We start from the raw sequence: 26,921 nt of genomic DNA, 5'->3' as shown, positions 1-26,921 counted from the left end.
TCCAAATTTTGTTTCATCAAGATCTCTGTCACTAGGTGCGAGAACTTCTCGCTGTCCGCGAGGCCCCAATATTTGAATTTCAAGGTAGGTACCTACCTAGGAGTGGACCTTCAAAAGTAATTCCATAGGGGAGGAGCAGGGTCTACAACACACTCTATGTGGCCTCCAGTCTTTGGGCATCCTATCTTTCCCTTTCCGTGGAGGGACGTACGTGGGTAACTTCATTGTGGAAGGCATTGGTGGGACATCCTCCTCCATGTCTTCTTGCTCCTCTATTTGATCAATTAGAGCCTGTAAGTCCTACTCCTCTTCATCTGATTCAATGGTGACGGCCTTGCCTTTTTCTTCCATTGCTATCTTGCCGAACTGCAGGTTTCTTGAGGAGATGCGGACTAGTCCCATAGTTTGTTTATCTTTCTTTGGTCACGACGTCCGTGGTGATTTTGGACCTTCTGACACAACCGCCACATCTCTGGGCTCCTCATGGACCATATGAGGTTGTGCAACCTCACCAACAGTATCTTTAGCAAATCACACACTTGGCTTGGTAGCAGTCATTGTGTTTGCAAGAGATATGTTCTGTCGCGTAGTTAAAGATGGTAAGATTTCTCGGTGCTTAATACTCTGCAACTTCTCAAACCTCAAACAACCAAGTGTTTTCTCGTGGCTAATCCTTGGAGTTTTATAGTGTCTTTTGAATTTGAATTTGACTGTTCCCCCCACTTTTGAGTCATTAATGCATTCTTGGCGGTAGATCGTCCCAAATCTAGCTCTTAATTTGTGTCTTAATTGCCCATAGCCTGCTCCCTTTTGCCTTAAATTGGACATATCATCATGAATAGTGACAGCAACGGTCACTTCCCAGCCTACTCGTGTGGTAGCACAACCCCCTATGTGTGTGTGCAACCCTTGTGACACGCTGATCCTGCGCGCAACCCCCTTATCGCGCAACTCCCACATAGACTCGTTTATAGTCCCGCGCTCTCTTTCAACTACCTGGAGCACTGAGACTGTGCTCCCTACGGCTAATCAGGTGGTCACACCACCTGTGCAAGACTTCAATTCACGTTCCAGTCTAGTCCATTGGCACTGCTCAATTACCCTCTCGACAGTCAGTGCCATGCGTTCTAGCTTATGTGGTACGCTCCCTTGGTTACTATGGTTGGTAAGGTGCGGTCGCAACCATGGTAGCAGAGTCGTAAATTCTCAATTCCAATCTTCTAATGTAGTGGTATGGTTGTCCGTATCTTGCCTTGTCATCCTTGGTTTATCGACGAGACATGCTTGCACGATCTCGTTTTCTAGTTTTTTGATCTCAGTGTCCATCAACATGCTTTTCTTCCTCAATCATACCCGATCTTCTTCGAGTTCGCGAAGTCTAAGGTTCCCTCGCCGAATGGCTTCTTGAATCCTTATATGTTCATCCTCGCATAGCTGTGTGATTCCTTTGTCTTGGTCTTCACGTACTATCCCAAATACAATCAAGATCATCATCACTATCATCGTCACGCATTGGTTTAGTGTAATGTGCTCCTTCGGCTGGATCCAATGGTACTACTACACATAGTGACTTTTTCTCAAAGATCATTTTGTGCTTCTTCTGATTTATGACTCCATTCATATCGGTGGCCCAGTCTATTCCTAGCAGCACAGGATAGAGGTTACTGTCATCGAAAATCTCTATTACTTCAAAATTCGCCTGCACACTCGCACCCTCAATATCTATTGTTACCCCTTGCAATCTCCCCATGGGAAAAATCTTTTGTTGGTTTGCAATTCGTAATTGAATAGGCAACCATTGTAACGTAGGTCTGCCCATGCATTCCCATGTTTGCTTTGGTAATACATTCACGTCTGAACCCTGATCTAGGATTACCTGATCCATTTCAAGCTCACCAATCTGCACAATCAACCTCAATTTCCTTCTAGTGCGCAATGCATGCTTCCCCACTTTCCAAACCATTCACGGTTCTCCTGATCCCGCACACTTGGTGATCAATTCCTATAGTCCCTTAACTGCTTTGCTGTCGCACAGCAGTTTCATGCATGTCTCTAGGAAGGTAGTGAGCATTAAAGGATCCATTCCTGGTTCTAGTTGATCCTTACTACCTGAAGTCGAGGCCTCCGTGAAGCTCTTCTTAGCTTCCATGAATGTCTCCTTTGTGTGTTCTAATTCAAACTCGGGTTCCTTTGTAGGAGCCTTGCGAACCCACATACTTTCGGGTACTGGACAGTGATCTTTGTCATGGCCCTGGCCTTGCATTTTATGCACCATACTCAAACTCTACATTTCTAGACACAGATTCTGTAGCTGCACGTGGATTTGTTGGACTCCTAATCCAGGGTCTTGTATAGGGGTCTCATGTAATCTCATTGTCATTTCCAATGCTTCAGCCTAGGTGGAAAGTTTCTGTTGTGACAGCGTCATCCTTAAGTGCGGTGTTAGAGATACTAAAAACCATGTGTGATGTTTTCTGTCCGTCAACTTCATATTGGCTTCGCGAATCGTACTCTTCAGCCATTGATCGAGATCCCAGGGGGTTTCACCCAGGAGCATCGTGATCTCTTTAAACTCGATGATTGATTGTGTTTCTGACTTTGGCTTGCTAAATTCCTTATTCAGTGCAGCCTTGCTTTCTGCAATTTCTGCATTTCGGTGGTCATTAGAATGCTCGATATACCATGTTAATGTGCGATCCTGCAATGCACTTATCAGTGTGGCTTTCTTAATATTGTCATTTGTGACACCTTATGCTTTCCATATCGCTCTTACCATGAACCAAAATTGGTATGAATCTTCATTCCCTACTCGTCTGAATACTGGTAGTTAGATCGCGCTTGCCATACTGAACTATAGAGGTAGCGTAGGTGGAGTGGGTGGAGATGGAGGTAAGGGGGGTGAAATGAGTGGCGGTGTGGGTGGAGGTGGTAAACGTGGAATTTTTTTCCTTATCAAACTAACTACACTTCTCAGAGAAACCTTCGCGAGCTTGTCCTTGCTGTCCCGCGAGGGTGAAATTAAGGAAATGTTTTATAATTCTTCACTACTTCCGCTTTTGTAGATCTTTCCGCTCCGCGTAGTCCCAAACATTAATTTATTTGCATAACCCACTTTTCACAAAATAGCATCTTAATCCAAGTGTTCAAAGATTTAATATACTTACCTCGCGGTCCCTTGAGAAATTGTCATTCTGCCTCAATGTAGCTAACGGTCATGTCTATTTCAAACTCAATGATAAATCCTCCTATTATCTGGTCGAGCCAATGGTCCACAACTCGCGCGATATTATCTTCTGACGCTTCTAGTCTGTGCACTGATTTGTCGAGCTGACACCTTCCCTAGCTATCTGCTAACTTCGTGATCCACTCATACAGCTCAGAAGGAAAGGATGCAAAGAAAATTTCGTGGATTTCCATATACAAGTAGCGCTCCAACCACTGTTCCTACGATACTCGCGGAGTTTTGTTTTATTGTGTCGCGAACTCCATTCATATCGGTGGCCCAGTCTATTCCTAGCAGCACAGGATAGAGGTTACTGCCATCGAAAATATCTATTACTTCAAAATTCGCCTGCACACTCGCACCCTCAATATCTATTGTTACCCCTTGCAATCTCCCCATGGGAAAAATTTTCTATTGGTTTGCCATTCGTAATTGAATAGGCGACCATTGTAACATGGGTCTGCCCATGCGTTCCCATGTTTTCTTTGGTAATACATTCACGTCTGAACCCAGATCTAGGATTACCTGATCCATTTCAAGCTCACCAATCTGCACAGTCAACCTCAATTCCCTTCTAGTGCGCAATGCATGCTTCCCCACTTTCCGAACCATTCGCGGTTCTCTTGACCCTGCACACTTGGTGATCAATTACTATAGTCCATTAACTGCTTTGTTGTCACACAACAGTTTCATACATGTCTCTAGGAAGGTAGTGAGCATTAAAGGATCCATTCCTGGTTCTAGTTGATCCTTACTACTTGAAGTGGAGGCCTCCATGAAGCTCTTCTTAGCTTCCATGAACGTCTCCTTTGTGTGTTCTAATTCAAACTCGGGTTCCTTTGTAGGAGCCTTTCGAACCCACATAATTTCTTCTAGATTCTTCCCCTTATCATCTCCCGTGGTCATACCACTTCTGAGCATCATGTTTACATTCAGTTCTTCTTCGCGCGACTCAGACCTCATCTTTTGTATATTCTGAGTCGGAGGGGGCTGGAATACCCCTTTTTCACGCATCCTTGTGATCAAGGAAGGGTCGTCTTCTATCTCATGATCAAACTGAGCACAATAAAAACATGATATCCTTGTCGGGTTGGTATAATCGTGGCCATAGTGCCTTGGTCCTCTGCAATTGTAACAAATTAGTTGTCTGCAACCCCTTCTTGGTCCCATTCCAACTCTTCCTTGACCGCACCCCTAAAACCCAACGTGCGCCATCCCCGTATCTGGGTCGAGGGCTCGCATTTCAGTCTACACCCTATAGGCAGGGGTCCAATCCATCATTAGTTCATAACTGCGGCAAGTGCATTCATCATGGCCTATCGACCTGTAGAAATTACAAAACAATTGTTGGGATGTCTGCGTATACTTCTACAACAAATGACAATTATCCGTAGCGTCTTTCCCTTCTATCTGAAAGATCATGCACCATAAAGTATGTTCCGTGCTTGGCCTTGCCTATGCCTCTGGTCTCAATGGCATCAGCCCTCCTCCTACCAAGTAGTTCGCAAACACTAGACAATGATCTTTGTCGTGGCCCTGGCCTTTGCATTTTATGCACCACACTCAAACTCTACATTTCTAGACACAGATTCTGTAGCTGCACGTGGATTTGTTGGACTCCTAATCTAGGGTCTTGTATAGGGGTCTCATATAATCTCATTGTCATTTCCAATGCTTCGGCCTAGGTGGAAAGTTTTTGTTGTGACAGCATCATCCTTAAGTGCGGTGTTAGAGATACTAAAAACCATGTGTGATGTTTTCCATCCGTCAACGTCATATTGGCTTCGCGAATCGTACTCTTCAGCCATTGATCGAGATCCCAGGGGGTCTCGCCCAGGAGCATCACAATCTCTTTAAACTCGATGATTGATTGTGTTTCTGACTTTGGCCTGCTAAATTCCTTAATCAGTGCGGCCTTGATTTCTGCAATTTCTGCATTTGGGTGGTCATTAGAATGCTTGATATACCATGTTAATGTGCGATCCTGCAATGCAATTACCAGTGTGGATTTCTTAATATTGTCATTCATGACACCTTGTGCTTTCCATATCGCTCTTACCATGAACCAGAATTGGTATGAATCTTCATTCCCTACTCGTCTGAATACTGGTAGTTAGATCGCGCTTGCCATACTGAACTATGGAGGTAGCGTAGGTGGAGTGGGTGGAGATGGAGGTAAGGGGGGTGAAATGAGTGGCTGTGTGGGTGGAGGTGGTAAATGTGGAATTTTCTGCCTTATCAATCTAACTGCATTTCTCAGAGAAACCTTCGCGAGCTTGTCCTTGCTGTCCCACGAGGGTGAAATTAAGGAAATGTTTTATAATTCTTCACTACTTTCGCTTTTGTAGATCTTCCCGCTCTGCGTAGTCCCAAACATTAATTTATTTGCATAACCCACTTTTCACAAAATAGCATCTTAATCCAAGTGTTCAAAGATTTAATATACTTACCTCGCGATCCCTTGAGAAAATGTCATTCTGCCTCACTGTAGCTAACGGTCATGTCTACTGCAAACTCAGTGATAAATCCTCCTATTATCTGGTTGAGCCAATGGTCCACAACTCGCGCGATCTTATCTTCTGACGCTTCTAGTCTGCGCACTAATTTCGGAGTCCACACTATTGGTTTGTCGAGCCTACACCTTCCCTAGCTGTCTGCTAACTTTGTGATCCACTCATACAACTTAGAAGGAAAGGATGTAAAGAAAATTTCGTGGATTTCCGTATACAAGTAGCGCTCCAACCACTGTTCCTTAGATACTCATGGAGTTTTGTTTTCTTGTGTCGCGAACTCATGAATCTTCTTGTCCAACCACTCTTCAATTTATTTCTTTGTTGGGTTCCAATGGCACGACATCAGAAATCCCTTATGCAGATCCCAGTCCTAGCAATGGAACCATTCTTTGGCTTGTTGGGGCCTGACCCAGGTTCAGAGGTGATTTAGCCAAACAAATCCTAAAACTACTGGCCCTTTCGGTAACAGTCCGCGGTGCGCAGACTGAGGTCTCGCTCGAGGTAATATGGGAGGGTGTTGGAACCAGGTTTCCACACCATAGGGATGTCTTGATGATTTTTGGGAGGTTCGAAGTTCGACCGTTCGCACACACTGCTTCGCACAACTATCTATCCCTTGCAACTGTGAAGCTGCCTTTGTGCAGCTCTGTTTGCAGCGCGAAGAAAGTATTACCCTAATTCCTCATACTTACTGCATTATTGTTATAGTACTTAACTTATTTATGTGAGCCTAGTGTTCTTATTTATCATTCAACATTCATATAAGTGCGTGCAATCATCAAATAGTATAAATGCATAAAAGTAAGAGGAAACTTATATACACAGTATTTAGAATCAACCTTATCTTTATTAATATTCAATCCCGATTACAGACTCGACACCACCCTGCGCACTCAGCTGTAGGGGTCCGCGCACTTAGCTGTGGACTCTTCTAGGACTCTGCGCACTTAGTTGTAGAGCCTCTCCCTACTACTACGACCCAATACACTTAGAATCTTCTTCTATGCTTGAACCATTCCTATTTTTCTCTCTAATTCGCTATCTTCTTCTTCTTTTTTTGCAAATGCAAGAGTCGGACCTGTAATTTCATTAATCATCAATAAAAGTACATAAAATACAAAGGTTCCCGCATGGTTGTTGACCAAGAAGAGTTCACATCAAAACTTGAAAACCGGGCTAAAAGTATAAACCTTCCTTCCTATAACCAAACCATACAATTCTCTTACGAAAGAAGAGCGAGCAAGGAAATGGATCCATTAAGAACAACAGAGAAAAAAATGTAAAGGTATCGTGTCCCCCCGTCTTCAAAACCCACTGCACGAAGGCTAGAGTAAAAGTCAATAGAACCCCGGAAAACCCCTTCCCGCCAAAACCAAACAACCAGTTGATCTCAACTCTTGAAATTGATCGACTGATCCAACGGCTTAGAGCCATTTTGCGTTGGCCAACGGTCCACCGTCTACCAAAGGGACATGCAGACTTGCACGACCGATCCCTTTCATTGATCTGCATTGGAAAATCCAACGGTTGGTGTTAATTTCGCAACCACCTACCTTCGTGCATTTTATCGTGCGATGAGGGTGGTATTCCACACACCCCCACCGCCACGTGGATCACGCTATATGGTATCGCTCCCAAATAGACAAAACTATTTTCCACTTTTGCACGCTGCGATCACGAGAAACCACTCAGGGCGTGGAATAGAATACCGGCTTGTAAAACCTCTGGCTTCGCGGCAACCAATGGACTCCGGCTTACGACCTGTCACAATTTCAACCCTAGACTTGATCATAGCAATTAGGATACAGAAGTCCCTATCAACACTATTGAAGGTTCCAACAAAAGGACACCTTGAAATCTCTTTAATCTGTCCTCCTTGCTCCAGATGCTCGGAAGAAAAATGTAAAACTGAATCCAAGAAATCGTGAAACCTGCAAGGTCTTCCTCCCAACAGACCCTTGACGAGAATCACTGTATGGAGCCTTGTATTCTAACTCCTTAACCAGCAGACCTGGAAGGTAACACCCAGCCAAGCCAACCTAGGTTTTCCTTGTCACTCTTCAAAACTGCTCGATCGATCAAGACCGTTGAAAAAATCACAAAATCCCACAGTTGTCCAGAATGTCGCATCATTCGAGTTAACCATACTATAATGCGCGAAAAGGGTGGTTTTCCAATCCTTCCTCCGCCATGTGTGTGAAAATGTATGGGCTCGCTTCAAATTCTCTAAAACCACTTTCCCTTTCAAAGATATGCAATCATCAAAAAACCTTTTGTGAAGTGGTTTTTCTCTCAAAGATCCACAAAAACCCTGTTTCTGGCTACCGATGAAATTCCTATCAATATTGCTCGTCTTTCTAGCCTGAACTTGCATTCCCTGGAGATCAATGCTAACACTCTTACCTCTACTCAGGTATCTATCACCCTTCGATGATCGACTCTTCTTCAAGGACCTGTAAGCTAGATTCTGAAAACACATGCAAAGGCTTCAAAAATAAGGGCTTGCTTCCAGGCCTCTATGTCTGAAGACTCTAATGTCTTCCTCCTCTTGTTCACTGCATAGAGTTTTTAAACTACTTTGTCTCAACTCCTGCCATCCTATCGAAACATTGACATCTGTATTGCTAACCCCCTGATTGGCTAACAGGTCAGCCAGCTTGTTGGCCTTTCTGCGAACATGTTGGAAGGTGACTGTGCGCAAGTTATGTAGGTGATTCTGAATTCTCTGGAAAACCCTAATTAACTTCCAGTGCTTGGAGACTTTCTCCGGCGCTGATCCATTACTAATTCTTTTCACTGAGTTAATGACTATCTCTGAATCTGCTTCCACAATCACATTGTAGCAGTTCTCCTGACTTAGAAAATCAAGACAATGCTCCAAAGCCATGAGTTCAGCCATATTATTGGTGGCTGTACCGAGATAGCAATGGAAAATGAAGATGATACTTCCTTTATCATCCCTGAGTGCTCCCCCATACCCGGCCAACCGCGGATTTCATTTAGCCACCCCATCAATATTAAATTTTAGATATCCAGCCGAGGGAGGATGCTAGAAATCTTGCTCCCTATCCCTAACTATAATATTCCTGTTAAGACCCTGAAAAGAAAGTTCCTGCAGCCCTAATTGTTTGAGAATATTTCTTTCCCAATCCGAAGGAGGATTAATATGGTGGCTGCAAACAATGGAGCCTACAGTCTCCTTAAGTTGTTTCAAAATATTCTCAAACAGAACATGTGGGGGATTCTTCTCCTCCTTGAATATCCTTTTATTCCTCTCCTTCCAAACATTCCATATGATAAAGCTTGGTGTAAGGGTCCAACCTGAGTTGAGAATTTCATGCTCTGAGAAATTTCCTTTCCAGCTGATGAGGGTCTTGAAGATGATTCCTCTGTCCCTGTTAGTTTGTTGAATTTTTTTAGCAAATATGTCCTATAACCAGGAGGTGAAATAACAGTACTTAAGAAGATGTTCCACCATTTCTTCCTATTGTCCACAGAGAGGGCATCTGGAAGGCCCTAGAACACCTCTCTTCCTCATGTTATCCCAAGTCAGTATTTTCCTGTGATAAACCAACCACATGAAGAGTTTGATTTTCATCCACCCCTGGTGCCTCCAAAGTTTCTACCAGATTTTATCTAGAAGCTAGGGATTCATATCCAGGAGAATACCTTTGGCTTCTTTGAGATTAAAAGTGCCCTCCTGATTCTTGCCCCATCTTAGTTGGTCTTGCCCTTCAGAGACTAAGATTGTTCTTTGTTCCACCATTTTTTTTAGCTCCTCTGCTTTAATTTTCAAGAGGTTATTATTTCTGCACTCCATATTCTTCCAGATTCTCCATTTCCCCATTGGCTAAGTGTTATCCCAGAAGTCCATGAATTTAATTAAGCCTTGTGAATCTATCTCCTTTTTAAGCTCGAGGAAGTTCTCGTTTAATAGTATTAGTTCCTGTTTCCATTTATCTTCCCAAAAGAGAGCTTGATTCCCTTATCTGATTTCCCAGAAACTATTTTCTTGAACTAATCTTCTATTTTCCTAGGCCTTGTTCCAGATGTGTGAGCCTTTGATGTTCCTTGACATTCTAATGAGATCGTTAGTTTTCCAGGATGTGGCATATTTTTCTTTCCAGATACTAGCCCATGGAGTTTCTGGGTTATGAACCCAGCGCCACCAAAGTTTGGCCCCTAAAGCCTTGCTGAGTATTTCTTGATCATCCAAGCCAAGCCCTCCATGGTCTTTAGGTCTACAAAGTTTCTCCCAAGACACTAAAGCCCATTTCTTCTTATTTTCCTCCTTTCCCCAAAGGAAGTTTCTTTGAATATTTCTCAGTTGCTGAAGGATTCCTTTCGGAGCTGGGAGGGCAGATAACATAAAGATAGGGATGGCTTGCTAAACAGCTTTAGTGAGAACCAACCTGCTTGCTAGATTTAGAGATTTGAAGGTCCATTTGTAGACTTTGTCCTGCAACTTATTCATCAGGGGTTCCCAAATGCTTTTGAGCAATGGTTTATTTGTTAGAGGGATACCTAAATATTTTGAGGGAAGGGAATCCCTTTGAAAGCCTAGAATTCTGGAAATATCCCTTTGGATTGCCAAGTTGGTATTAAAGAAAAAGATTTTTGATTTGGAAAGGTTTACTTCCATACCTGTGGCCATGGCAAAAGCATTCATAATATGTTTATAAGCTGATGCTTCTTTGACATAAGGATTCCTTGAAGCATTGTGTCATCTACAAATTGTTGATGAGTAAGAGCTTGACCATTCTCGGAAAGTAGAAGGCCTTTAATCTTTCCTATAGCTTTAGCTTTTTTTATGGCCTTGCCAAGTCGTTCCATCATAAGAATGAAAATAAAAGGAGAGAGTGGGTCTCGTTGTATGAGGCCTCTGGAAGGACTGAAAATCTCAGAGGAAGAGCCATTCACCAAAATAGAGAAGCTAGAGGAGGTGACAAGGGCCATTACCCATCTGATCCATTTTTGATAAAACCAAAGGCACTAAGAACCCTTTTCATGTAGGTCCAGTTTACTTTATCATACGCTTTGGGTATATCTAATTACATGATCATGCTAGCCTTCTTTTTGCTTTTTAGTGAGTGGACTACCTTATGAGCTTGAATGATGTTGTCTAAAATTTGTCTGCCTTCCATATATCCTGATTGTTCCCCTGAAACTAGGATATGAAGCAAAGGCTTAAGTCTGTTTGCCACTACTTTGGATATAATTTTGTAGACCACATTGCACAGAGCGATTGGTCTGAACTTATCTGGAGTTTGAGCATCGTCCTGCTTAGGTATAAGGGAGATAAAGGAGGTATTCAGTACTTTCAAGATGGTACTATTCACTCTGGAATCCTCCACCGCATCCAAGATACCCTGTTTAACAATACTCCAGTATGCCTTGAAAAAGTTCACATTGAACCCATCTAGGCCTGGTGCTTTTCCATTCTGCATTTCTTTGAGGGTATCATCTATCTCCTTTTCAGAAACTGGTCTGTTTAGATTAAAATTATCCTCTCTGGATACCATCTTTGGTATATTTCTAGTTATCTCCCGAATAAACTGTTCTCTGTACAAGTTATTTTCTTGAGTGATGCTTCGAAAGTGTTGCACTAACTTCACTTCAATATTCTCATGATATGTAAGAATATCCCCTTCTTTGTTTTTGATAGAATATATCCTGTTATGCATTCTATTTTCCATAGTGGACCTGTGAAAAAACTTCGTGTTACGCTCCCCTTCCTTCAACCATTGGACTCTAGATTTTTGTTTCCAGAATATTTCCTCCTATTTGCACAGATTGTCCCACTCACGTTGATATCTATCAACTTGATTGCTTTTGTATTTATCAAATCCTTCCTTGATTAGAGCCTGGCTGAGTTCCTTAATTTTATTTTCAATTGATTTTTTCTCTGCAAAAATATTGCCAAATTCATTTCTGTTCCAATATTTTAGTTTGAGCTTGATATGCTTTAATCTTTTATGCAGAAGAAACATTCTTGTTCCTTGAATTTGTAAGTCTTTTTTCCACCAATTTTTGATATTGTTGAAGAAATATGGGTGGGAGAGCAAGATATTTTCAAACCTGAATGGTCTGTTTCTGAGAATGTCCATACCTTTGATATCCATTTGAACTGGCCAGTGATCTGAGCCTCCAAAGGGGAGAACTTCTGTTGTTATTTCCTTATTTGCCAACATCAGATTCTCAAAGGTCAGGAATCTGTCTAACTTGGAGGCTACTTGAGATTCACCACCTCTTTTATTATTCCAAGTAAAGAGGCCAGTACTCATTTCAGCCTCTACTAGGTTCATCTTGTCTATAAAGGTTTGAAATTCCAATGAGTCTTTACTGAGGATCCTCATTCCTCCTTTTTTCTCAGACAAAGATTTGATCATATTGAAGTCCCCTCCCATGATCCAAGGTATTCCTATATGTCTACCCTTGAGATCCTCCAGTGAATCTAGGAACTTGAGTTTATCATCCATTCTTTGAGGACCATAAACATTGGTTACTAGATAGTGGTGCCTGTCTCCCTCCGGTTGGATGATAACTGATAAATAATTCCTGGTAGCCTCAGCATCTATAACACTTAATTTGTGAGGGTTCCAAAGAGTGAGGATTCCCCCCGTAGTATCCTCTGATTTAACTTATAAAAATTTGAATTTACTGAGCCATTTACTATGGATTTGTCTGATTTTTTGAATGGAAGTTTTTGTTTCTTGGATAAAGATAATGTTCGGCATTTCTTGCTTCATTCTATTGCTGAGTATTCTTTCCTTTATTTTACTCCCTAGACCTCTAATGTTCCAAGAAATAAACTTCATAATTAAAGATTTGTGGAGTAGCTGGCAAGATCTTTCATCTTACCCAAGTCTATCATTAGTTTGCCACACTCCATCAAAAGTTCATTTTGCTTTTTCCTGCCTCTTTTTTTACCTGGGTTTCTTGTCTCTAGTCCCGGGATTGCTTTTAATACCTTCACTCCTCTATTTTCCTGATTCTCTAAATTTTTTCCCTTTCTCAATGCATTAGATTGTGTTTTCCATAAAAACAACTGTTGGATTTTGTTAAGTTCTTCTTGGGGTACCGAATCCACTCCTCTCCTGGTTCCCTGGAACAAGAACCCTTCTAGATCTAGGTTTTCTTTATCAAGTATCTCCAGTAACTCATGGTCTTCCAGATCCATCTCACTTGGGGTCATATCTTGATCCATCTCAAGTTCTGTTTCACTCATAATGGTTTCTGTCTGGTGCCTAGTTTTCTGACTTTGGTCTTCTTTATATTTTGTTCTCTTTTCTCCAGCCTTTCCTTCTGTTGCTTGATTTTCCTTTGAGGTTTCTTCCTCTTCCTCTAGAACTTGGAACTTGTTTTGGCTACCTATAATTTCTTCATTTTGATGTTGCTTTGTTCCTTTCTTGCTTCCTTTTCCTCGATAGACCACTTTCTGAAAGCTGTCTGTTTCCTTCATTGTATTTGCCTTACTGTTATTTCCTACTTTCCCTTGTGGACAGTCTCTAAATAGATGTCTATGCTCATGAAATCTATGGCATCTGAAGGGAATATGCTTGTAGTCTACTGTTTGCACCCATTCTTCATCAAAGACTTCCAGGATCACTTCATCTGGTAAGGCTCCTGATAGATCCATTTCCACGCATATTCTAGCAAATGAAGTGTATTTCCCTCTTCTTGTGGCTTCATAAATTTTGACAAAACATCCTAATTTGTTTCCTATGGCCATTAACGATTCATTTTGCTAGTAATCAAGAGGTAAGGAATAAATTCTTACCCAGATCGGTACCGAGGTAAAAGTTTCCCGCTCCGGGACAAAATTCATAATCCATGGCCTCATGTAGAGTCCAGCTGCCGCAAAGAAGTAGGGTCCACCTTCAAAGACTTTATCCTTGTCTTCAATATTCGTGAATACCACCGTAAAGAAACCCTTTGACCCAAGATGAAGGTCTATGTTCCCTTTAGGTTTCCAATGATATTTGATCCAAGTCTGTAAAGATTTTTTAGTGGGCCATAGTCCCATGAATTTGCATATAATAGGATATGTCTGCATGTGGTCCCTGTATGCCTGCAGGGTAGGATCATTTAAAACAACTCTAGGAGTGATTTCAACTTTGGGTTTGCAGGGTCCCTTTTGTTTCTTCTCTTTAGTGTCCTATTTTTTGTCTTCTCCCTCTTTTTCCTTTGTGCAGTTGGTTCTCTCGGAATTTCCTACTGCTGTCTCCTCTTCCATGATTTCTTTTCCTCCTCCCGAAGTTCCTTTAGTAGTTTCTAGAGGTTGCTTACATCTGCTAGCCACGACTTCCTTGAAGGAGGGAGAAGCTCTCCCTACTCTGTGACCCTCCATGGGAAGAAATGTCTGCTATTCGCTAAAGCCCTAGTCGCACGCAGTCCCTGTTCCTTTCGCTCCCTACTCTTGCTCACAACACCCTCTATGAGATACACCATGAATCTCTAATTCGCTATCTTCACACTTAGAGCCTCAATCTATTTATACACTCCCATGGTCAGCGAACCATGGGTAGGCCGGCATGATTTTACATTACATTACAATATTTTAGGGTGGACAACCCTATGACTCATCCTATATGTTAACCTCCTGCTGCAGCAGGTTAATCATCTTTCATGATCGACATTTTTACATGCCAAATATGTCGTACAATACATGCTGCAATGCTCCATATTTGCTACAGATGGCCAAAGAACTGTCTTTGAAAGTGTACTAATCTAAGTGCCACTGTTGTGTTCCAATTTTGATAAGCAATCCATTTTTGGTTTGAGGCAGTTTTTCAGTTGGAGGAATTCAAGCGAGGCATGTCTAACTTCCCCTTCTTCCTATTTTCCCAAATCTCTCACTAACATCCCCTAAAAGAGGTCAAGATCTGCTTGATACCTCTTAGTTTCATCATTCTCTATATCATTTGCCTTGGTGAAGATCTGCTTCACTCAAGGAATGTACACACTTCTTCTATCAGTCATTTCCCTCCATTGATAGCCTAAGACATCATTCTTAGCGCTTTTTCTCATCATTGTCATATTAGTTATTAACTTTACTATGTAGCTCCCTATTTATTTCCCCTTCCCCTACTAAAGCTATGTATATTACTCCCCTATATACTTATCCCCTCCCCCTGGTTGAAAGATAACCATATGCATCCTCGGGAATTGCTAAGTTTATCAGAAACTTAGCAAGAACCCACACTGCCCCCCTCTAACCATCTTCCAGATGCATTTCGGACCCCTTCCGATGCATAAAGCCCTTCATCACTCCATAAAACCCCTCTAATGCTTTTTGATTCCTTCACAAAGCATAAATTCCCTTCATATGTATAAAAAACCATCTTTTGGCCTTGTTTCTACCTTTTCCAAGGCACAAACCCTTTTAAAGGCCTAAAATCCTTCTCAAATCCATTTGAAATCCTCCCAAGTGCCTTTGGAATCCTTCCAAGGCATGAATTCCTCCTTTTTGGGCCATCGGACCCCTTCCGATGCCTTATAAGCCATTTAACATGCCAAAGGAGACCCCTCCGAATTCATTTGCCTTGCCTTTTTTTTTATAATAAATTGCTCCGATGTAAAAAAGAGTCTTTTGGACCCCCTCCGATGCAATATCGCAGTCGGGAGGGAGGTCTTGTGTTGAAACAACAACATTTTTTGCATGTCCGATCAACAATGGCCGATGCGATATCGCTTATCGGCATATCGCAAATATTCGGGGTTAAGGCATGGGTTATAATGGGCCGCCGATCGCCGATATGCCGACTGGATCACAGCCGTCCATCGCCCCCACTCATCCACGACCTGCATCATTTCGGCGATCGCCCATTTCTGCGATCGCTCATATGTAAATCTCATGTCCCCGCCGATGCCGAAGTGCCGACTTAATCTCCGCCGTCCATTTGGGCCCTCAGATCAACGGCTCGTTTTTGATCGCGTTGCCCCATATATTGCTCCGACGGGCCGGATCCGAAATAATAATAAGGCACGACATATATATTTTTCGGGTCCGTAAGGTCCCCGGGCAAAGCGAAAAGAGAGGTCTCCGATATTCCAGAGCCGATAATTTATAAAGGGCAGTTTTGAAAGGGATTTCGGGTCCGTTGGACCCGTTTCAAATGTAAATCCGCCGATATGATGGGTTTTGATGGTTCGGACCCGATCTCCATTAAAAATGGGCACAAAGGCATTTCGGGTCCGCAAACCAAATTTTTGTAAGTCCGCCGATATGACATCGCCGATGGGCCGGACGCGATTCCAAATAAAAGGAAGGGCCTATAGCATATCGGGTCCGCGCAGTTTCAACGATTGTTTATGTGCCACCCCCGGTCCGCCCGACGTCGATATTGCGATTTAGCGCCAGCCGTTGGATCGGCCCACGCCGGATCCAACGGCCAGAATTTAATAAAATGAACAGTTTCCGCCTGCGCCCAAATTTCATGAATTTGCACAATTTTGAAAGCATTTTTGTATTATAATAAAAGGGCCTTTTTTAAAGTTTTGTGTACAGCGCTCTCGCCCACCACAACTGCAAAGGAACGATGCTTTCCTTGGCTATTTTGAAATCACTTCATGCCCATAATACATCCAAAAGCATGGTTTTGCCTCAGCAATCTATTAGCATGCATTTCTCCTCCGTTTCGCAGCATTTTTTGAAGATTTAAGCATCATTTTTTATCGGCCAAGCGCCGATAGCATCCCAAAGGCCACGAAAGCATTTGCAGCAGTTATTCTTGCATTAAATTGGCAGATAAAGGGGCGATTAGACAATTAAAGAGTATCAGAGAGAGAAAGTGGCCTGATTCAGTGTTAAAGTGTATCAGAGGAAGCGGCAAAGAGTATCAGATCAAAATATCAGCAGCCCAAAGCTGTAGAACATTAAAGAGGCCCCATCAAAGTCAATAAAGCAGCTCAGAGCCATCAAAGCCCACCAGATCATAGTTATGAGCATTAAAGCCACTCTACAGCAGCGAAACTGCCTAGAGGGGTAATTCAAGTGTCTAAAGCCCATATTTTGCAGAGACTGTGTACAAAGACACATATGAGCAGCGCAGCAAGTCCCAAGGCACAGTTATTGCAGAAGTGCCAGCGCATTGCTCAAAAGACCAATAATTTATTCATTCTTATGGCTCCAGTCCCTGCGCAGCTGGTAGATAGGCATTCTTTCATTTATTTGCAATAAATGTTAGGTTAGAAGCATTCATTTCTCCAGATCTGATGTTGTAGATATTTTGTAGATATTTTCTCTATTTATACCACCCTATGTATAGTGTAAAGGGTTGGTTGGTTGTATTTCTCATTCCAGACTTGCGCTATAAGCTTAAGAACTTCTGTAATCAAAGATTGCTGGAATATTTGCATCTGAAATGGCTGGTTGTGCTTTCAATGGCTGAAGAGCTTGATATGGAATTCTCGTGCTTGCTCATGGTCCAATAAGTTTTTCCTCCCTCTGTTGTCAGCTTATATGTATTTGTATCATCTATATATCATAATCTAAGTTGCAGGAAGAAGGAATAGTTCAGAAATGGTTTTCATGCCCTCTGTGCTCAATTCTTGTAACTTTTCTATGTTTTCCTCCGAATTAGTGATGAATATGCATACTTAATTGAACATGTTTAAGCTATTTCCTTCATTATATGAATGATGTTTAGGAATCCTTCATTGCTCCTACATAGTCTTCATTCACTCTCCCTCTTTGGCTGGATGAGAGATCCTTAATTGCCTCTCATCCCCTGACCTCCATTCCATCTTGTTCCAACATTAATCATTGTGCCATGTGTAGCTATCCTGCTCCATATTCCCCTCTTCTGCCAAGGAAAACACACCCTTCAGTTCACATTCATAGACTCCATGCCCAATGGTTTGAACTTCTTACACTTTGCATGCCAACTCTGCTTGAATAGATCAACCATCCCACCAAAACTCAAACAAAACCCATGTGCATCATATCTAGCCTAAAATTATCCCTTAAACAAAGCTAAATCCTAAAGGGAGAGCCCTCTCTGACTGCAGGTAGGCTAGGACCTGCAGTCCAAAGATTGGTTTGTGGTTACCTCGGCTATATCCCTTTGGGAGTCAAAAGGGACAACCTGAGTGATAACACTATACTTCACAAACCTTTGACCAAAAGCTGGGCTTTGAGCCCCAAAACATGTTGTGGGGGGATTCCATGCCCAACAACCTATCTACCTATTTTAAGGATTCCACCACAAAATCTTCATACAAATAAAAAACCCCCCTGAACTCTAGAACTAGCCTAATATCTGAGCAAACATAGCTAAATTATATATAAAGAGCCCTTTCTAAGCCATAGGTTGGCTAGAGCCTATGCTTAAAAGTTGGTTTGTGGTTACCTCGAAGCCTTCCCTTCTTCCAAAACTTCTAAGGAAATGTTTTGAGTGATAACAGATGATATGTTGCTGGTTGGAAATGACAAAGAAATTATCCAGGATTTGAAGACCCAATTGTCCTCCAAATTCAACATGAAAGATCTGGTGCTGCAAACTATATTTTGGGCATGGAAATGAAAAGAGATCGAGCAAAGAGGAAGCTTTGGTTAAACCAGAAGAAGTATGTCGAGACAATACTATAGAGGTTTAATATGCAGAACAGTAAACCGGTGAAGGTTCCTATTCCTGTAGGTGTAAATTTATTTGTTGAACAGTGTCCCAAGACACAAGAAAAGGAAGAGGACATGTCCCGTGTTCCATATGCAAGTGCAATCAGTAGCCTGATGTATGTGATGGTCTGTACTAGACCAGACATTGCACATGTAGTGGGAGTATTGAGAAGGTTTATTTCAAAACCAAGGAAGGAGCATTGGACAACAGTGAAGCGGGCCTTCAGGTGTTTACGTGGCATTAGTGATTATCATTTGTGCTACCAAGGGAGACCACGATTGGACAGAGTTTTGGATATTCATGGCTTTGTTGATGTAGACTGGGCTAGAGATCTGGAGCAGAGAAGATCTACAAGTGGGTATGTGTTCAACCTATTTGGAGGTGCGATCAGTTGGATGAGTAAGAAACAATCTCTAGTGGCACTATCAACTACAAAGGAAGAATACATGGCAGCCACTCATGTAAGTAAGGAAGCAGTTTGGTTGCATAGATTCTGTTCAAGTATGGGGTTAGTACATGGAGCTATAAGGATAGAATGTGACAGCCAAAGTGAAATTTTCTTGGTAAAAAACCCTGCTTACCATTCAAAGACAAAGCAAATTGATGTTCAGTATCACTTTGTGAGGGATATGATAGAAGACAAAAAGGTGTTGCTGGTAAAGGTAGACACTTTGAAGGATACTACAGATGCATTGACAAAATCTATGAACTCTGAGAAGTTCTCTTGGTGTAGAGAAACAATGGGCACTGCAAGGCTGGGTAAATGAGTAAGCTATCCTATAGCCCCCTGTGGAAAGAAAACAACAAGTGGGAGAATGTTGGGTTTTGTTATATTCTTTCCATGACTAGCCTAAGTAGTTAATGGGGGGGGTTGGGTGGGGGGGGGGGGGGGGGGGGGGTGGGGTAGTGGGGGCGGATCCCCCCTTCATTGCGCTGATTGTGTAGTGAGGGGTCATAGGGGGTTTTAGTGGGGTGGGTAGCCACCCTCTATGGGGTCTCGGGCAGTGCCCCAGGGAAAAGCATTTTGGACCCTATATTAGGTTGGGCGGACCTACCTATGGTTTTGTGCATGGTTTTCACACATGGTTTTGGACGTGATGGTTTTCGGTCCATGGTTTTGGGTGCAATGTTTTTCAGTCCATGGCATTGGATCTTCAACATGTATAAATATGTATTGTAACATTGAAAGTAACATAATGAAAAATCAAGATGCCAGTCCCGGTTTTGGGATCCAGTGGAAAATCTCTGTGCATATGTGTTTTATGTGTTATGCTCTCGCATTGTTTATTTTCTGTGTTTTAGAATTCGTATGTAGGTAATTTCTGTACAGGGTTAAAAACTACAATAGAGTGATTATGTTCCAGATCTATTAGAGAGTGTATATTCTTTAGTATATGAATGTTAATTGCTACATAATGAGCATATCTAAATCATGTTGCAGAATAGATCAGAATTGAAGTTGCTAGACTAGAGATTGGTTGGAGAGTTGTGTATGCTATTGGATAATGTTTTTGTTGGTGATAATCACACTTTTTATTGTAGGAGTTGTTGATGTATTTTTCACATAGCTATAGTGTCTCATGATTTTATTTGTATTATGCAATATTATATTGTTGTGAGGGTCTGATTGTGTTCAGTTTTGATGTGGCCACAATTCTTCTAGAACATAGAGCATATGTTTTATGGATTTTTTATTTTGATTTGATGATGATATCTTGCTGTTGAGAGCATGTATACAGAGCTAAATTGTTGATGAGTAGAGCATCTTGGATCTAGCTTAAAAATATATGAAAGGAGGTCTGTGTAGTGGTAGAGGAGAAGTGACTTCACGAGAGAAGAGAAATGATATCGAAGCTTTAGTGAAAGGAACAGTTTCTCAATCAGATGTTAGTTGGATAGTCCAATCAATGTTGAGCGGGGATTGTTGATCGTGGTGGCCTTAAGCAAATGGTAGTATCTAGATTTGCATGAGAGCAAAGTCTTCCTAGATAATAAGTAGAATCGAGTCTCCTAGATGATCGTTGTTGGCATATTGTAGATGAGGTTGAGTCTCTATGTTGATGGGAGTCATCAAGCTATGTAAAATATAATCTCTTAACATCATAGAAATTCAGAGAAGAGCAACAACAACAAGTGTGGTTTTTCTCTTGGAAGGGTTTACACCAGAAATATTGTGTCTCATGTGTGATTGATGTGTTGTGCATGTTTATTGTTTTGTAGTTGCTTTTTTTTTTTTTTTTTTTTTTTCGGTTATGTTTATGTGATGCACATGATATGATGTTTATTAGTTGTTGGTTAACATATGTGTGATTAAGTAATTGAAGTTTAAATTGGTAAAAATTGTATATATATGACACTACCGATAACACCCCCCCCCCCGCCCAGTAGTGCTCAAAGGTTTCCAAAAATTGGTATGAGAAAGAGGTTCTTGGTTGTAGCTTGATCGATGGAGAGTAGATATAAGGTTTATTGGAGGAAATTTTGAAAAAAAAAATAATCAGAATGGGAAAGAACAAGAGGAAAAAATTTTAGAAAATGAATGGCCTTCAAAATGAGGAAACTTAGCCACAAGAGTCTCATCTTCCTAGTGCAAGTGGTTCAACAACTAATGTGAAAAACTCAAAATATCAAGAACCAAAGGTATATTGCGTCAAAATGAAACCAAAGGTATAACTATTAATAATTTTCTTTTGAGTTACAATTTTGAGGATTCAGATTTTGATCATGTTGTATTTCCTAGCAAAGACGAGGATAATGTTAAGGTTATTAGAGCTAAAATTCCTATACTAACAGTTGCATGCAAGGATCAAGAAAAATTATTGCAAATCTGTGATGATAAGGAGGCCAAGCTCAAGGAAGATATTTCCAGCTTAAAGATTAAGTTAGAAGTAGCAAAAGAAGTTGAGGAAGGTATGAGAAGGAAATACCAATTAAAGGTTGAAGAGGTTAAGAAATTAGAAGTTGAAGTGTTTTCCTTGAGAACGCACTGAAATATGGAGAGAGCGTGATAGCCTTGGGTAATGTTCTTGAGATCCAAAGATCACCATTGGTTAAACCCAGTCTTGGATTGGAAAAGGGTGAGTCTTGTTTGCATGCAAGTAAAAACACCAAAGAAGAGCCCAAGAAACTTGTAGCAAACAATACCAACAACAAAAGTGAGATCCAAGGAAACAAGAATTAGATCCAACAACCAAATAGCAAACATAAGGACCACTAATAGAAAAACAAGCAAAACTAGCAGTCAATCAAGCAACAAACCCAGCAGCAAAAAATAAAATCTCAAGGAGCACCTACATTCATAAGATCTTTTGCTCCTAGAGATGATCATGACATATTTGTAAAGTTTCAAAGGAATCAAAGTCCTTTTGTTCCTTTTGTGCATAATGTAGAATGTTACAACTATCACAAGTTTGGGCATATTTCAACAAATTACTAGATTAGAACGTATATTCTAAATCAGCAAAGATTCCAATAATATCAGTAGCCAAGGAGAATGACTAATAGGTGTATTTGTGATTTTTATTGTTATTTATACTCATGTCACATGTTTGGATTTAAGGCAATAGATTATAGATCTAACCATTGGGGGAGGGACACATTTCATGTAAGGATTAGATCTAGCTTGAGCAGAAGAAGACTTGATCCTCTTGGTCATGTGGGGTGTTATATATGCCATACAATTGGCCATATGGAAATAGATTGATTGTTGCCTTGTCACTCAAGCCAAAATTGTCAAAAGAAACAAAAACAAAGAAGATCTAGTACAAAACTAGTGAAGCAAGAGAAGAATCATATGGATGAGGATAAGAATCATCCCAAGACTGTGTGGATGAAGAAGGAGAAACAACTCTTCAACTAGTGAAGAGCATTCCCTCCTGTAGTCCATGATTATTCATGCATATTTATAGAGGATTGTGTTAGGGTCATATAATTTTTTATATGATCCTTTGATTATTACTGATGATTATTATATTTCAGATGTTGTAATTAATACTCCATGTTGTAAATAATTTCCAAAAAAAATTCAAAACCTTAATAAAAATAAAAAAATATGCTTGCAAGTCGAAATGCAGCATTAGAGGATAATTAAGTATGTTTATATTAAATTAATCACATCATTTAAATGTGATTAAATAAATTGCAATAAGGCCTTGGTACTATAGCTTTGATTTTAGTGTAGAGTTGAAAATAAAAATTGAGATTTTTCGTATGTGGTTAAATAATGCGCTCCAATCTACCACTTGATCATCACTCTGCCAGATCAACAGCCAATAGTTTGTTTCTGCCCCCCCTTGCCATCCTACCTTTATAAGCGAGGGGGTTTGAAAAGTGGTTTCCTCCCTGCCGGGCCCACTTTTACGTGTCCCTCTTACCTTATTTTGCACCCTGCCCCCTCACTTACCATATACCACTCCTAACCCCCTCCGAAAGTGGTTTTCGCCGCTCCTGCCATAATCTGCACTCCCAGTTATGTCACCCTCCACCTCCACTCCCCTACTGCCATGTATCTCCTCCCGCCTGATCCCGCTCCTGCTTACCATTCCATTCCCATGCCTTCCTTCCGCATTCACACATCAACTATTTTTTCCAACCATGTGCCTCCACATCATCCCCCACCTCCATGTCACCTCCCGCCTCCACGTCATATGTATGTTTCATGGTTAGTTAAAACTACGTTTTTCCTGTACAACACAGTAATGTAAAACATGATTTACAAACAATTGAAAACGAATTTTCACATATGGAAAGACAATTTTTTTATAACATTATCATATTCAAAAACCTCTCTCATTTTTATAACATATATTATTTTTTGGGATATTCGGATGAAGCTTTGCAGGCATATTTGTCTGAATTTTCCTGTTTTTAGCTAGTGTTTTCAAACACAGTTTTCAAGCAAGTGGAAATTAATTTTGAAAAAATGAAAGACATTTTTGTTTCTAACATCATAATTTACAAAAACTTCTCTCAATGTTCTAACATCTATTATGTTCTAGGATATAAAAATGGATCATTGGACCTTATTTTTTATAATTTTGGTAGGAAAAAGCTCAAAGAGAGTTAGTGACTTGGAGGCCACCTCATCAAATAAGAGTTGCTATCAAATTCGAATTTCTCTTCTTTGTCACCAGAAATCCACAAAGATAGTTCCAAGTAGATTCATTAGTTTTGAATGTCCTATATTTCAGTTCTATTTGTGTAACACAGTTTGAGATATTTGTAACAAATCTTGATATTTTTTCAAGATATTTTAGTTTAGAATTTGTATAAATACTTCATAATTTGAAGTAATAGATGTTGGGATTTGTAATGAGAAAGACTACCATTCATTGTAAAGTTGTTCATTGAGTTCAAGTGACCTTTTGCAGTAATACAAGACAAGTTGTTTCAGGATTCCTGTGTCATATCTATTTGGTGAAGTGCATCTATTGTTCTTTGTTTATTTTCTTTGTCTATCATGCTTATGTATTCTCTATTCTTAATTGTTAAACAGAAAGTATAAGTACAAAATTTGTTTCTTAGCACTCTGTACTTAGTGTTGACAATTCTAAATGTTTTCCTCTGATATCAAGTTAAATAATTCTTAACTTCTCTTTAGCTTCAATTGAATCTATTTCTCTTCTTCCACTTCATTTCATTTAAATCTAAAAGATCCAATAATATGCCTACCTTGCGCTGTTTCACGTAATCTTGATACTTATTTAAATCTAAAAGATCCAATAGTATGCCTACCTTGCCCTGTTTCACTTAAGCTTGATACTTCTGCAAATTGATCACCCCAAGCTCTTCTGACTCCATTGCCCAATGGCCTTCCCTTGTTGTTCCAACCAAACCAATTCAAAAACCAAACTCTGAGCCCAATAACTAGCCTAAAATTCTAATCAAAACAAAGTTAAATTTGATAGAGAGAGCCCTCTCTGAAGCTAGTAGGGCTAGATCCCAGCTTCCAAAGTGGTTGGTAGTTACCTTTGTGGTCTTCTTTTGAAACCTTAGAAATTATAGAGTGATAACAGATTGTGGAATTCATGAGAGGTGTATAACCTCAGTGGGATCGTATGACGATTTCTTGCAATAGCATATGATTAGTTCATTTGAGCCTCATGCACATTCAGGTCAACATTATTAACTTGTCTATTGGAGGCATATGGAGCTCAAGGGGAGATATGCATGGTATGATATTTTCCTATATTACTTTGAATTTTCTCATTATTTTCACTTAGTCATTTGTAGCATACTTATATGTGTTTTCATGAGTGAAAAATAGCACATTTTTCAGACATGTATATGCTTTTGATTTCCACTAACTTCTAGTTGAAAAGATGTGCAATCATGCATATAATGTGATCATTACTTCAAGATGTATGGATGTGGCTTGTGACATGAACCAACCATGTATGAGATGGTGTACCATGAATTTACATTATGTGTTGGTTGAGAGTCTAGTCAATAGTTGTTGAGTCATCATGATGATAGGCTTGTTTTGGAGGAGTCGTGTGGAGTCATATTGTAGCCACATGTATGGGATAATTATGATGTAATAATCATGATGTATTATTTATTTGAGCCATTGGTCCATAGGAGATGATCATATAAGTTGTGTATTTCATTGAAAATATATATAAAATGCTCATGGGGCCATATACTTATGTTGTACTATCTTTTGGGTCATTTAGTCATGAATCATGAGGTCATGATATGGTAATATATGTGTTATGTATGAAGGCTTATGTTAGTACTACAACCATGTATTCATCATGTATATGTCACTTGATTCATGGTCATGTGGAGTCTCGGTCCATATGATTATTCTATTTCTCAAAGGAAACATTGTTTGCAGCAGAAGCAGTCACTGCAACTTGGAGATGACACGTGTTTAGGGGGATCATCTATTTGCTCTAATTCACTTTAGCCATACATTATTGGCATTATGATCTACTTGGAGGTGTTCATGCTATGCCTTATACTATGTTATGACAGTTGGGCCTCATGTGATGAGACATATTGGTAGTTGTTGCTATGTAGTTATGGGGGAGATTGTGGATTGATGCTCATGTGCATGTTGATGCTATACTTGATGTTGCTCATAGTTTCTATTATGATGATGTTGCATATGATTCTTGTATGTTGGCATATTGTTGCTTGATGCTAGTAGTTTTTAGTTGGTATGTTGCTCTGAATGATGATTGGTTAATTTGTTTCTTGTTGTTTCTGATATGGGGACAGATAGAGGATGATGATTAGAGGCATGGATGATCTTTGATATGTATTATTTTTCACCCATGTTAATTTCTCCAATATTTTCTCTTCAGTTCTTGCTTCCTTATCATATTGAATTGGACCTTTTCCATTGATGTCAAAGGAGGAGAGATAGAGGATGATGATCTAGAGTTTAAGTATGGTTTTCATCAATGCCAAAGGGGGAGATTGTTGGCCTCCAAGTGTATATTGTTGGTATTATGGTATGCATGGCCCAACTAGCTGACATTGGCATTGGTTCATGATGGCAGCTAGCTCATCTTGACATTGATATCAACCATATTGTATCCTATCTTATGTGTAGATGCCATTAATTGTAGCATGGTTTCATCTACTTGTGTTGGCATTGGGATGATTGTGTTGCCATTGATTTCAACCTTATGAGGTCATCCAATTAGTGTGTGTTGGTGTCTGCTAGATTGATGATTATGTTATAGCACTGTTTACCACCCTTGGTAGATTTCATGCTCTATGTTATGGCCTAGGGAAACCCTTCCCTTCTAGACTTGGTCCAAATTCTAATGACAATGTTTTAAATCCCATTCGATATTTTTCCATGTATAAAAAGTGTGTACACATGGGTCAGTCTATACCCAACCCGTGTATATGTGTTAAAACATTAAAAATATATATAATTTCCTTAAATTCGGGTGGAGTTTACGGGTTTTACCTGTTACACACCTACTATAGCCCATGGCCCAACTGTTTCCCAACCGAAAAACTAATTTGGAGAAGTATAAATAGACCTCCATGGGAAGGCCTAAGGGAGGAGAAAATATTAGATATTGATATTATAGTTGATTACATCCATGATCAAGTCTAAAGAAATCCTTATGCCTTTTGCACTCCCAAGTTATAGGAAACCTTTGTTTCCTTCTTGAGATTTCCTTCATCCCATTATGACATCCTCGTGTCTAACTTTGGAGGAGGATTGTTGAAGCCTAGGCAAGACGGATCTGGAGGAAAGTTTCATTTGCAGCTAGCGGATGATTCAAGTTGTAGTTCTTAGGTAGTTTCTTTAGTTTACATCAATAAAGAGGTGTTGTCTTGTTCCTAATGTTTATGGTCTTAATGCATTAACATATGTTAGGACTTTCTTATGAAATTTTATGTTAATACTTATTTTCTTACATGATTATATGATCTAACACCTATATCATGAACATGCTTTCTATTATTTTTGTTTCATATGCTTTGCTTGAATGAGTTGCAGTTTCTAAAGCATTGGAAGAAGCAGAGGGTTTGGACCCTATGAGAAAGAACTCAAACATAGGACCTTTGGGTAATACCTCTTCTTCCTACTTCAAT

The sequence above is a fragment of the Pinus tabuliformis genome, chromosome 5_2 (genome assembly GCF_031772625.1).
Source record: "Pinus tabuliformis cultivar Carrire ecotype Pingquan chromosome 5_2, CPIR1, whole genome shotgun sequence".
In the NCBI taxonomy this organism is placed as follows: Eukaryota; Viridiplantae; Streptophyta; class Pinopsida; order Pinales; family Pinaceae; genus Pinus; species Pinus tabuliformis.
Note: the sequence above shows the minus strand (reverse complement) of the source record.